The sequence below is a fragment of the Mus musculus genome, chromosome 13 (genome assembly GCF_000001635.26).
Source record: "Mus musculus strain C57BL/6J chromosome 13, GRCm38.p6 C57BL/6J".
NCBI classification, from domain to species: Eukaryota; Metazoa; Chordata; class Mammalia; order Rodentia; family Muridae; genus Mus; species Mus musculus.
In genome coordinates, this window is record NC_000079.6 from 21,262,664 (window position 1) to 21,274,397 (window position 11,734).

Consider the following 11,734-nt stretch of genomic DNA (forward strand, 5'->3'; position numbering starts at 1 on the left):
AATCTAAAATGAGAAAGCCAACTGGACCCGGATGGAGGCTTTTCAGGACTGTCCTGGCTTTGGTCCCCCAGTGACATCTCCCCTCTTCCACTCTCTTTGGTGTCAGAGTGCTTACCCCTGAAGGATTCCCACAACATTTCCTCTACAAGAAACAAAGCATCCCAGTGTCTGTCCAGCTCCTGCTTGCCCCAGTGTTGTCTCTATGGAGGTATTGCCATCTTCATGTGATTTTTTTTCACATGAATCTTGTCAGGCCGTGTGATGGTTGGTCCTCAGCTGGTGATGCTGTTTGGGAGGTTTAAGAGGTGTGGCCTTGGTGGAGGAAGTATGTCACTGAGGTTGGGCTTCGAGCTTTCAAAGACCACACAGCATTCCCAGTTCAAGATATAAGCCTCTAGCTTCTGCTGGGGTGGCAGTGCCTGCCTGATGTCAGCTCTAGGACTCTTGTTCTTCTGGACTTAGTTAAGAAGGAGAAGCAAGCTGAGCCTGAGCATCGGTTTCCCTCTGCTTTTTGACTGCAGATACAGGGTGACTTCAGCCTCTGCCCTCATGATTTCCCATCCTGATGGACTCTGTACCCTCCAACTGTGAGTCACAGTAAACTTTTCTTATCACTGACAAAATACCTGGCTCAAACAAGCTAAGGCAGGAAAGATTTGCTTTGGCTCCTGTTTCAAAGAGGGTAGTCCATTCTGGTGGCTGGCTCCATGGTGAAGAGCATGTGAAACTGCTCACATTTGAGCAGATGAGGAGAAGGAGAGAGGGGATAGTCTGCCTTTAGCTGTTCTCTAAAACTCGTAATGGGAAACCTAAGCCTAGAGGATGGTGCCACCCACATTTGAGGTGGGTCTTCTTTCCTTAGTTAACCCTCTCTGAAAATGCCCCTCTCTAAAGCACAGGGGTCCTTAGTCCAATCAAGTTGACAACCAAAATGAACTATCGCAGATGCTGTTTGAGCAGCTAAATTATTCACACACAAAAGAATAGAATTGGACCTCACGCCATCAGTACAAACGAACTAAAAACGAGCCATAGACCTACATTCAAGAATTGGAGCTTTATTGATAGTCCAGAGATACTCGGAAGTTACACATAAAGTTAAATATTAATAATACACGTTTTGTACAAATACTCGAGTGCCCGCTGACTTTGGCGCCGGCGGGGTTTTGGAACCTCTCTCTAAAACACTAAGCATTGCATTCAGCTTCTCCAGAATTTAGTTTGGACCCTCCAAGAGAGGGTCCAATGAGGAGCATTGCAGAGCAACCACAAAAATGAGGAAGGCAGAAGGTAAGGAACAGTTCCGGGACTCCTTCCTACGGCTGTAGGTTACCTAATCCCAGTTATCTAACCCTAACCCAACCCAAGTCTTGCTACTCATCTTAGAGCTTTCCTATGAGCCAAAAGGACAGCGATGGGCGCTGGGTTTGCATCTTAGAAGCATGGAGCGCGCTCCACAGAAAGGCCTCCCGGTTTGCAGCTTTTTGCAGTTGAGTCGACTCTGTTTGAAAACAAAGCGTTGGGTTTTGTTTTTCAATACGCAAAAGTATGATTTTCTATCCTGCCAGTAATGCCATTGATTTTGGTAAAACTTTTGACTGTTATGTTTTGAGGCTAGCCCTTAATGAACATTCAGGCACTGGCGATTCTGAATTACCACAACTGGAAACAGGTCCAGCGTCTCTCGGAGCAATAATCTCACGGAATCCCTTCGGGTCTCGGCTTCTTCGCTTTCGGGGACTCTCTCAGTGCATTTTCCAAATAGTTGAGTGTGTTCAAGTGTCGTTGGCTCGAAAGGGGTCTTTTTATTTTGGTCACAGTGTTTATCTAGCTGAACAATACGTGCACAATAGTTTAACAAAGCAGCTCACCAGTCAACTTCAATTTGAGCCAAAACTAAGAAGGGTCTTTCAGGTGGCTCCGTGGCTTAGTTGGCTAAAGCGCCTGTCTCGTAAACAGGAGATCCTGGGTTCGAATCCCAGTGGGGCCTGGCTGCACTTTTGAAACCAGCAGATTCTTAGCCTGAAATCATTTTTAGTTTTATCACTTGGAATTTCAGTTTCTTTGACTATTACTTCCACTTCCTCCAAGACAACTACTTCAAGCTTTCTAATGATCTAGCACAGGTCTAAGAGAATTTCTATGAGAAAATTGGAAATGTTTCAATTTAATCCATATAAAATACTCTACTGACTTCTCAATAAGCAGTCTTACTTAACTCACAATAGATGAAAAAATACTCAGAGCTTACTGGACACTTTCCAAAGTGCATTTTGTGTCTTTTCTCTACAGGAGTACTCATTAAAGTAAGCATTACTATGCACACGTGCAGGGGAAGCGTTAATCAGCCCTGCAGAAGGTTCAGTGGGAAGGCACCGGCTCTTTCCAGGAACTGTTGTTCACATCTTTTTTCTTCTTCCTCCTTCCTTCCCTCCCTTCCTCTTTCTCTTTCTTCTTTTTCATTGATGCTGACTTGGTGATCAGACTCAGGACCTTCTGCATTCTAGGTGAATTTTCTGCCAAGGAGCTATGTGTCCATCTCCGGTGTTTTCTTAGTTACCTTTTCAGACACTACATTATCACTATGTAGAAACACTATCATCTCGTTAAAGCACATTTCATGTTCTTCACCTTCAATGAGTTCATAAGTTCAAACAGTTTCTCAGTGGAGTCTTTTGGATTTTCTCTATGTAAAATCATCTCATTAGCAAAGCCAGATAACTTCTCTCTCTGTCTCTCTCTGTCTCTGTCTCTGTCTCTCTCTCTTTCCTTCTTTTTTTTTCTTTTTTGTTTGTTTTTTAGTAAAAATTGTGGTACTAGGGATTGAAAGACAATTTTACTTCTTTCTTTCCTTCCTAACAGGATTCTTTTTTTATTATTTTTCCCTCTTGTCTGACTACTAGAGGCTGAGACTATGCTAAAAAGAATTGGTGAGAGAAAGCTTATGTCTTGACCTTGACACAGGGAAAAGTTTTTTAAGCTTTCCTCATTGAATGTGACATTCACAAAGGGTGAGTCATCTATAGCCTTTACTATGTTGAATAAAGCTCATTTCTGCTACCTCTAATTTGTTGATAAGTGTTTGTTTGTTTGTTTGTTTGTTTTTTAATCATGCAAGGGCATTGTGGTGGTTTGAATATGCTTGGCCTACAGGGAGTGGTGCTGTTACGAGGTGTGGCCTTGTTGGAGTAGGGTGACCTTGTTGGAGGCAGTGTGTCACTGTGGTGGTGGGCTCTGGAGGTCTCCTCCTATGCTCAGGCTCCACTCATTTTGGAAGAGCGCCTCCTCCTGGCTACCTGAGGATGCCAGTCTCTCCTTGTCATCAAATCAAGATGCAGAACTCTCAGCTCCTTCTCCAGCACCATGTCTGCCTACATGCTGCCATGTTTCCTGCTATGATGATAATGGACTGAACCTCTGAAACTGTAAGCCAGTCTAATTAAATGTTTGCCTTTATAAGGGTTGCCTTGGTCATGGTGTCTCTTCAAAACAATGGAAACCCAAACTAAGACAGACGTTGAATTCCATTGAGTGGTTTTGCTTGCTTATGTGGAGATTGATTGTAAGATCCTTTATTGTTATTTTATCATTGTGTCATTCCCTTTGTTGTTTAGGACAAGTTTGAAGGTCTGCTTTCATTTCTCCAGGAAATTAGCTACCAATAATTTGTCTAGACATCTGTTACTGACATCTTTGAAAAGCTGATCACATTCTAAATCCTGAGCTGAGTTTCGTTGAGTAAAGTATCAAAATTCATACCCAATAATGTTAAACAAGCAAGAGGGCTGCATTCACGGGTCCTGCAATAAGAGGGAGAAAGATTGAACTTAGAGCCCAATATAACAGGAGCAGATGGGGATTCACAGCCAATGGGAGGGTGAGGGCTATTAGACAGAAAATTCCCAAGATGATTTTGAGTCCATACCAAGGTTAGAGAAAGAGAGGACTGCTTAGATATCAACAGCATTTGGGCCTGGACTGGCTTAGCTAGATTCTTATTGAAATTTGGCTGAAGATGATGAGACCTAGTTGAGAAGAGGGCTCAAAGAAGCCTAATTAAAGTTTGGCCAAGACTGCATCCTTGCAACCATGCTGCTTCCATTTTGTTTCCAAGGGAGTCTCTCGGCTTCCCAAAGGAATAGGAAACTCTTGGGGCACCTGAGTCAGTGAGAGAAGCATCCCTGTGTGTCCCAGGCTCTCCGCGGCTGTTCTGCGCCACGTAAAGTCGGGGCTTTTCTATCACATCACTTTGGAGGCTTTTTGATAAAGTCTGAGTTGTTAGATTTGAACTAAGGCAGTGGACACTTGATAGATGTGATTGTAAGAATCGCAACGTTAAAATATTTTTAACTTTGAAAACCGACCGTTCTGTTTCTGTCATTTCATAAAGTTCTGGAAAGATGTTTGGCCTTTCGAATCTGCTTGAAGAGTCACTTTGTTAGGAAGGAAAGCAGTGCAGGGGCCCCTCAGGACACCATAGGCTGGCTGGCTGGATTGGTCGCAAGAATGCCTGCAGTTATAAGCATCATGCATGCATGGGAAGGGGCAGAGGAATGCTCTTAGGATTCAGGAAAGGAAAGTTCTTTGAGGGACAGCTCATCCAGAGTGAAGACAGGGCCACTTCTGCGTCTCCACTAAGGCAACAGCAGGAGAAAAAGGTCATTTCCTCCTCCGGTTAAAGTGATACCATAGCAGGCCACACAAAGTAAGTACCACCATGACAGGAATCCTGGCGATTTGTTTTTACTAGGTTAGCAAACAACTTGTTACAGTTTCTCTGTGTAACCCGTGGGAACTCATAATATCAGCTAATGTAGTATCTATGGATTAATGGGCAATTGGACTGTGAAATAGGACTCAACTTGATTTCCTGTTACGTATGAAAAAAAAAAAACATAAAGGAAGAACACAATCATCAGACCTAATAAGTCATTTCTACTTATTTATTTACTTTTTTCATATATGTAAGTAAGTTTGCTGTCTTCAGAAACACCAGAAGAGAACATAGGATCCCCACTACAGATAATTGTAAGGTACTATAGGGTTGCTGGGAATCGAACTCAGGACCTCTCAAAAAGCATCCAGTGCTCCTAACCGCTGAGCCATCTCTCCAACGTAGCGTATCATGTTTAAAGTTTGTAAATGTGATGGCCCATTACTTGTAACCTTAGAATTTGGGAAATGGAGGCCAGGGTAGCCTACAGAAAACCTGGTCTCAAAACAAAACAAAACAAGCAAAATAAACTAAAGCATAAAAACCCAAGAGGTATTTGTTTCTTCCTAATTTAGTTGCTATCCCGCTGAGAGAATTCTTTCCCCCGCTTCCCGAATGAAGCTGTAACAGCTCATTCCTAGTTTACATTGCAAATGCAGGTTGTTTCTTCAGAATTATTTGTCGGAAATGCGGCGGGGTGTTTGTTTAGAAGGGATGCTGTGTCAGCAGCATCTTCAGCTGGGGAACCTCGGAGAGGTTCAGTTTCAGGGCCGGCCGTGTGTACAGGCACCACAGGTCTTGTCCTGGCTCCCGCCGGTGGGAGATTTTATTTTATTTTATTTTACGTGGGGTCAGGTGAAAGACAAAGAGAAAACATGAGGGAGCAGGGCTGAGGAGGGCAGGGCAGTCTGAAAAAGGTTTTTCTACAGCTGTTGGGACTTCTCTACCTCAGAAGGAATTTTTCCTCCAGGGCTTGTTACCTCTGTGTCTGTGTTTTGAGTCAAATGTCACATAGAGTAGAGGAACAAGTTTTTCCACTTTTAGACCTCAGGTGGGAAATTATAAAAAGTCCTTTATAAAAGAGCCTTTAAAGGTCCCACCGAGATTTGAACTCAGATTGCTGGATTCAAAGTCCAGAGTGCTAACCATTACACCATGGGACCCACAAAAGATAATGAATATGTAACCAGAGTTGTGGAACTTTCTATGCACTGAAGGTCAAGCTTCAATTTTGACAAGGATTTTTTTTTAGGGGGGAGGTGGGAGGAGGTAACACATTAATTAATGAGAAAGGTTAATTAATTAGAGAGAAATTGCCGTCTTTCTCTTACACAATTTAGGGCCCGTGTAAGAGAAAGGATAGACAGACACCAACAGAGAATCAGATGCAGCCAAGTATTATGTATGGGGATAAAACTGGAGCAAAGATTTCCTGCCTCAGGTGATTTGCACTATAATACACTTATTCAGATTTTACAAAACCACACTTCACTTAGAGAGACCTCTACTAAAGCTACGGAAAGGACCCCTTTGATGAGAAATTTTGACACTTAATTTAACACTTGATAAATATCATTCTAGCTTATGATTTAACCATGAATATAAAAATACTCTCCCTGTGCTGGAGGGATAGTCAACAGTTAAGAATACTGGCAGCTCTTTCAGAGGACCGGGGTTCAGTTCCCAGCCCCCAAATCATGCAGCTTCCTACCACCTAAAACTCCAGAACCAGGGGCTCTGACGTCCTCTGGTCTCCAAGGACACTGGCATACATGTGATAACATTCAGACAAGCAGACAGGCATGCACACCTACACATACAAAAATGTCCAGAAATATTTTCAAAATTATGTCCAAGAGTAGTCAATGTGGTCCTACAAACTTGGATTAATGCAAGTCTACTTAACTGCTCTTAAAAAGAATGTGATAGTGGTGTGTGCTACTTGGAAGTTTGGAGAACAGAGGTTTAAGTTAAACAAACAAGACACTGTTATCGTTGAAGTGTTGAGTACAGTGTGTAGGACAGTTCCTCGAAAGAGGGTGTGTCTGCCACCCATGATTACTTGAAAGCTGCAGATCCAGAGCCCAATTACAGTTTATCCTGAGCCATCTGCAGCCCTCTAAATAGCTATTGCTTGCCTACCTGTGTTGTGGACTAACAGATAAAAATCAATTGGCATCTATTAACTTACTAAAACCTTATTTCGACAAACTGAAGAGCTAAGAATGCTCTCAGACAACATCTGGGGCTTGTAGCTCACATTTCTCTACTCAGCCATAACCCACCTTTCTGATGTTTCTGTGGATGCATTCGAAAAGTGCACTGACGTATAACTTTCTTTGTTCTGTTACATATTCATGAAACTAAATTGTTCCACACTGGAAAATTGGTAACCTAAATACCATGTTCCAGAGCTGCGATCACACGTAACTAACTTCGGAATGAATTATCTCAGTGTTTTTAAGGTGGGAGCTGTGATTTGTTCTTTTGTTTCTTGTCAATAATAGCATTACGTGTAGTAAGTCATAATATATGAAATATATAATCACTTGAAGCTAGGTTGGAAGGATATATATCAAATTCTTGGCCTCATCCCAGAGATGAAGTAACTTTTCTTTTTGTTTTTTTTTTTTGTTTGTTTTTCGAGACAGGGTTTCTCTATGTAGCCCTGACTGTCCTGGGACTCACTTTGTAGACCAGGCTGGCCTCGAACTCAGAAATCCTCCTGCCTCTGCCTCCCCAGTGCTGGGATTAAAGGCGTGTGCCACCACGCCTGGCTTTTTTGTTTGTTTGTTTGGTTTTTTGTTTTTTTGTTGTAACTTTTCATCTTTTGCTGTGCTTGTGGTATTTGACTTTCATAGTTTTTTGCTAGTATATATCAATTTAGTAATTACGATGTAAAAAAATCTACAAAACCCAAATATCCCTCAGTAGGAGACTTTCTTATAAATCACTCTCAATCTATATTGACTGCAAATTATGGCTGTGATTGCAATATGCAGAGTTCGAAGGAGCCAGAAGAATGCTAAGGCTGAGGGCAGCAGCACATTAACTGTGGTCAGGAAAAGGAAGGGGAGGCTCTGTCTCGTTCCTGATGATCTGAAGACTTGAACAAAATGCTTAAATATAGTTGAATTAGTGACCATTCAGTCCCAGACCTCACAAGAATCTATTTAAATATTCTGATTACTCAAAACTTCTCAAATCAGAAATGCCAAAATATGAACAATCAAATAGAGACTGAAGAAGAAAGAAAAAGAGGAAGATACGTTCATCGACATTTCTCAGGCATCTTTTTGTCTACTGAGAGCTCCTAAGATCTGTGCTAAGATGGGATGAGGAAGGGAAAGTGGACGCAAGGCCAGAATGTGGGAGGTGTCTTGTGCTCCCATCTTCTGGATGACACTGGTAGCCTACAACCCTTTCTTCTTGTAGGTTAGATCCATCTACCCTAGAGCTGCCAGACTTGAACACCATCAAATACTTTTCCTGGAAGGGCAACACTGCCAGGAGAACCACAAACCATAGGAGGATTTTCTGGTAACCACAATAGTGATTCAAAGAACATCTGTCAGGGGAAGCAAAGCAAAGCCAGGCACAGCTCTGAACCATTACCTGCAGCACCGAAGAATACTATTAATATGTTACTGACCTTGACTCAGACAAAGCAGGATCCTTGGCCTTATCGTAGAATAGAAGGGTCTAGGTCAGTGTTTGTTAACCTCTGGATTAAGACCTGCTGGCAAACCTCTGTCTCCAAAAATACACACAATTATAACAGCAGCAAAGTGACAGTTATGAAGCAGCAAAGGAAATACTTTTATGGCTGGGGGTCACCACAGGAGAAACTGTAATAAAAGGTCACGTCATGAGGAAGGCTGAGAACTGCTGGGTTAGAGTACAGCTGTGAGCTTCTGCGAGGCAGGGGAGTCACACAAGTATCTTAGCACTAGCTGTATATCCCATTAGATGCCTCTCAAATTACAACCCAAAATTCTAGGGTGGCTCAGGAGATGCCTTGGATGCAATTACAATCTGATGAGATGCAATTGGGAGCCTCTGTGGCTGCAAGTCCTTTTGCTGTAAATAGGTTTCTAACGGGATTTCCTTAATGTGCAAGTTTGCAGCCAGGAAGGAGAAAGGCCTTAAGCAAGTGTTAACTGTGGAATTCTTGATTCTTAGCTGGTGAGAGACTTTACCCAGACTCCTGGGTTAAAGTTTCCTTTTCTTTCTCACGCTCCCTTAGTCTTAGCTTCTCTATCTTGCCTCTCATGCAGACTTTGTTAGTTTTCTGAAGTCATGCTTCCATAGACCTGTTCACAGGGTGAGCTTATGGTTTCCTATCTATAAATCACAAGAGTGGAGTAGAAGGGGAGGGGGAGATGGGGTGAGGACTGTGGGAGAGGGTGGCTGGGATTGGGGGGGGCTGTCAGTGAGCAGGATATAAAGCCAATAAGTAAAATAATAATAAAATAAATAAATAATAAACAAACAATAAAACAACCACAAAACAAACAATCCCACAAACAAACAAACAAAACAAACAACCAACCAACCAAAAGAGTATTGAGAAATAATAGCTGTGCATGCTGGTACATGCCCGTAGCCCAAGTACTTGAAAGTTGAGGCAGGAAGATCTTTAAATTTGAAGCTTGGCTGAGCTTTTCCGTGTTTCAAAAGAGATGAGGAGAAGCTATCGTATCATGCTGTCTTCTGCCCAATAGACCATACAGGCATTCTTCTGACCCAATGTCATAGGAATGAGAGGGGAATTCAGAATTACTCTAACCTACGAATGCCACCAATGTGTAAGTTGTTTTCCTTGGATTTTGCGAGTTAGTTGCAGAGAATGACTGGATGAGTTTCTAATATTAGACCTCGTGTTTGTAGACCACAGTGTTTTCCTTTGCTTTAACTAAGAGAACGTCACAAGGCAAACTAGTTTGAGTGCAATGTGTTTCTACAAGACTTTTTGCAAGAGACCAAATTTTGTAGGAATGCAGGTGGCCAGCCTACCTCCACTTTACGTAGCACCCAGCACATCCTACTCAAAACCTCCAATTGAAGAGTATATGCCTTTTTAATATATTGAATAAATATAAATCAGAAGTTCAACTGTAGGGGAAAAGGATACTTTTAGAGAAACTTTTACTTTTGTTCACAATATCAGAATTATTCATGGAGGAAGGCATTCCAAAGCGACTGCTAGAAGCCCTTTGGATCCTGGAGTCTGACAGAGACTTCATACTTCTGGGCTTTGGTTTCGCTTAGATTTGGTTGTGACCATGCTCTGGTTTTTCTCTCTTGCAATAATACTTTTTTTCTTTTTAAACTTATTTTGATTTTACAGGAGCCGCAGTTAAAGATACTTTGGAATTTTAAGAAAGACTTTGACTATTTTAAAGAGACTGAACTTTTAAAGTGTTTTAATTTTTACAAAACTATGTAGCTTTTAAAATTTAAGATATGTTCTATATTGAGGTGTTGCCAGGAATACGGCATCTTGGGGAAAACAAAAAAGGAAAGGTTATGGTTTAATGGTGATGCGTTTGCCTGTCAAGTTAGCAAGGGGTCAACCATAGTGGCTAGTTTTATGCCAACCTGGCACAAGCTACAGATGTATTGGAAAGAGACCCTGAATTGAGAAAATACCCCATAAGATTAACATGTAGACAAGTCTGTGGTGCATTTTCTTCTTCTTTCTCCTTTCTTTCTTTTAATCCCCTGGATTACAGATGCTGTGAGGTACCATGTAGGTGCTAGGATCTGAACCTGAGCTATCTGGAAGGGTTGTGAGTGCTCTTAATCACTTAGCCACCTTTTAGACCCTTTGGTACCTGGTCTTGATAGGTGATTGATGTGAGTGGGTCCAGCCCATTGTGGGTGGTACCACTTTTGGGCAGGTGGTCCTGGGGTCTATAAGAAAACGGGCTGAACAAGTCAGCAAACAGCATTTTAATGGCATTTGCTTAAGTTCCTGTCTCTAGTTCCTGCCCTGACTCCCCTCAGTGATGGACTGTTACCTGGAAATATAAGCTGAAATGAACCCTTTCCTCCTCAAGTTGTATTGTTTGTGATGTTTCATCACATCAGTAGAAAGTGTACCTAAGACAGCTCAGACTGGTAGGTACCTGCTAACTCGAGCCAGCAGCCCCTGGGCTGAAAAGGCAGAGGCAGAAAGGCTGCTAGAAATTTGAGGCAATCCAGGGTTACATAGCAAGACCCTGTCTTAAAGTAATAAAGAAATAAAGTAATAACGTTAAAAATAAGTAAGAACGAATGGCCTACAGTTATACAGACCACTATGGATTAAGTTTAAGATGTGTAATTTTTTGAAAAGTCAGGTTGTAGGAGGATACAAAAGTATTGTTTCTTTTATATATGAACTGTAAATGGCGGCATAGATTAGAGATTCTATAGAATAGAAACTTAAAGAGAAAGCACTCACAATGCGGTTGCAGAATTTTGAAGAGACCTTAGCAGAGTAGAGGGAGAAGGATGGCCATTGGCAGAGCCACTAAGTCTGTACTCTGCTCATAGGATGGGTGATGTCTACAGGGAGTTTATCCATGCACCGTGTTGAGGGACTTGCACATGTATTCTGTTATGTGATCCCAATGTTTAAAATTTAAGTGACTCAGTTAATCTTTTGTTCAGAGCTAACAGGAAGTATCTCGAAAGCCAAACAGATAAGGAAAGGGGATATCATAGAAGAATTACAGTAACGGAGGAAAGACTGAAGAGTTCTGTCACCTGCTCATGAGAGAGGGCAGAGAACAGGTGATCGCTAGATCAATGGTAAGAATATTCTGGATCTGATAACAAGTCCTGACTCTTCCTGTTACAAAACAATTCCAAAGCAAGAGAGATAAAACTAAACATACAAACACAACTCTCTGTGGCAAAGAGATAAAGAGAAACAGCGAACAGCAAGTGATTTAGGGCAGAATGAAGTGTTTTAGAATCTTCATGAGAGACTTTTATTGAAACAACTGCCTCCAAAAGCGTCTTATTTATTCT

General features: G+C 41.8%; 2 non-coding genes across 2 annotated transcripts; one reads left to right on the top strand and one right to left on the bottom strand.

The window, feature by feature from the left end:
- Window positions 1–1,916: 1,916 nt before the first annotated feature.
- On the top strand, window positions 1,917–1,990 carry n-TTcgt2. The gene has a single exon. It is a non-coding gene; the product is annotated as a tRNA-Thr (tRNA).
- Window positions 1,991–5,805: 3,815 nt separating this feature from the next.
- On the bottom strand, window positions 5,806–5,877 carry n-TQttg3. The gene has a single exon. It is a non-coding gene; the product is annotated as a tRNA-Gln (tRNA).
- Between the last annotated feature and the right edge of the window lie 5,857 nt (window positions 5,878–11,734).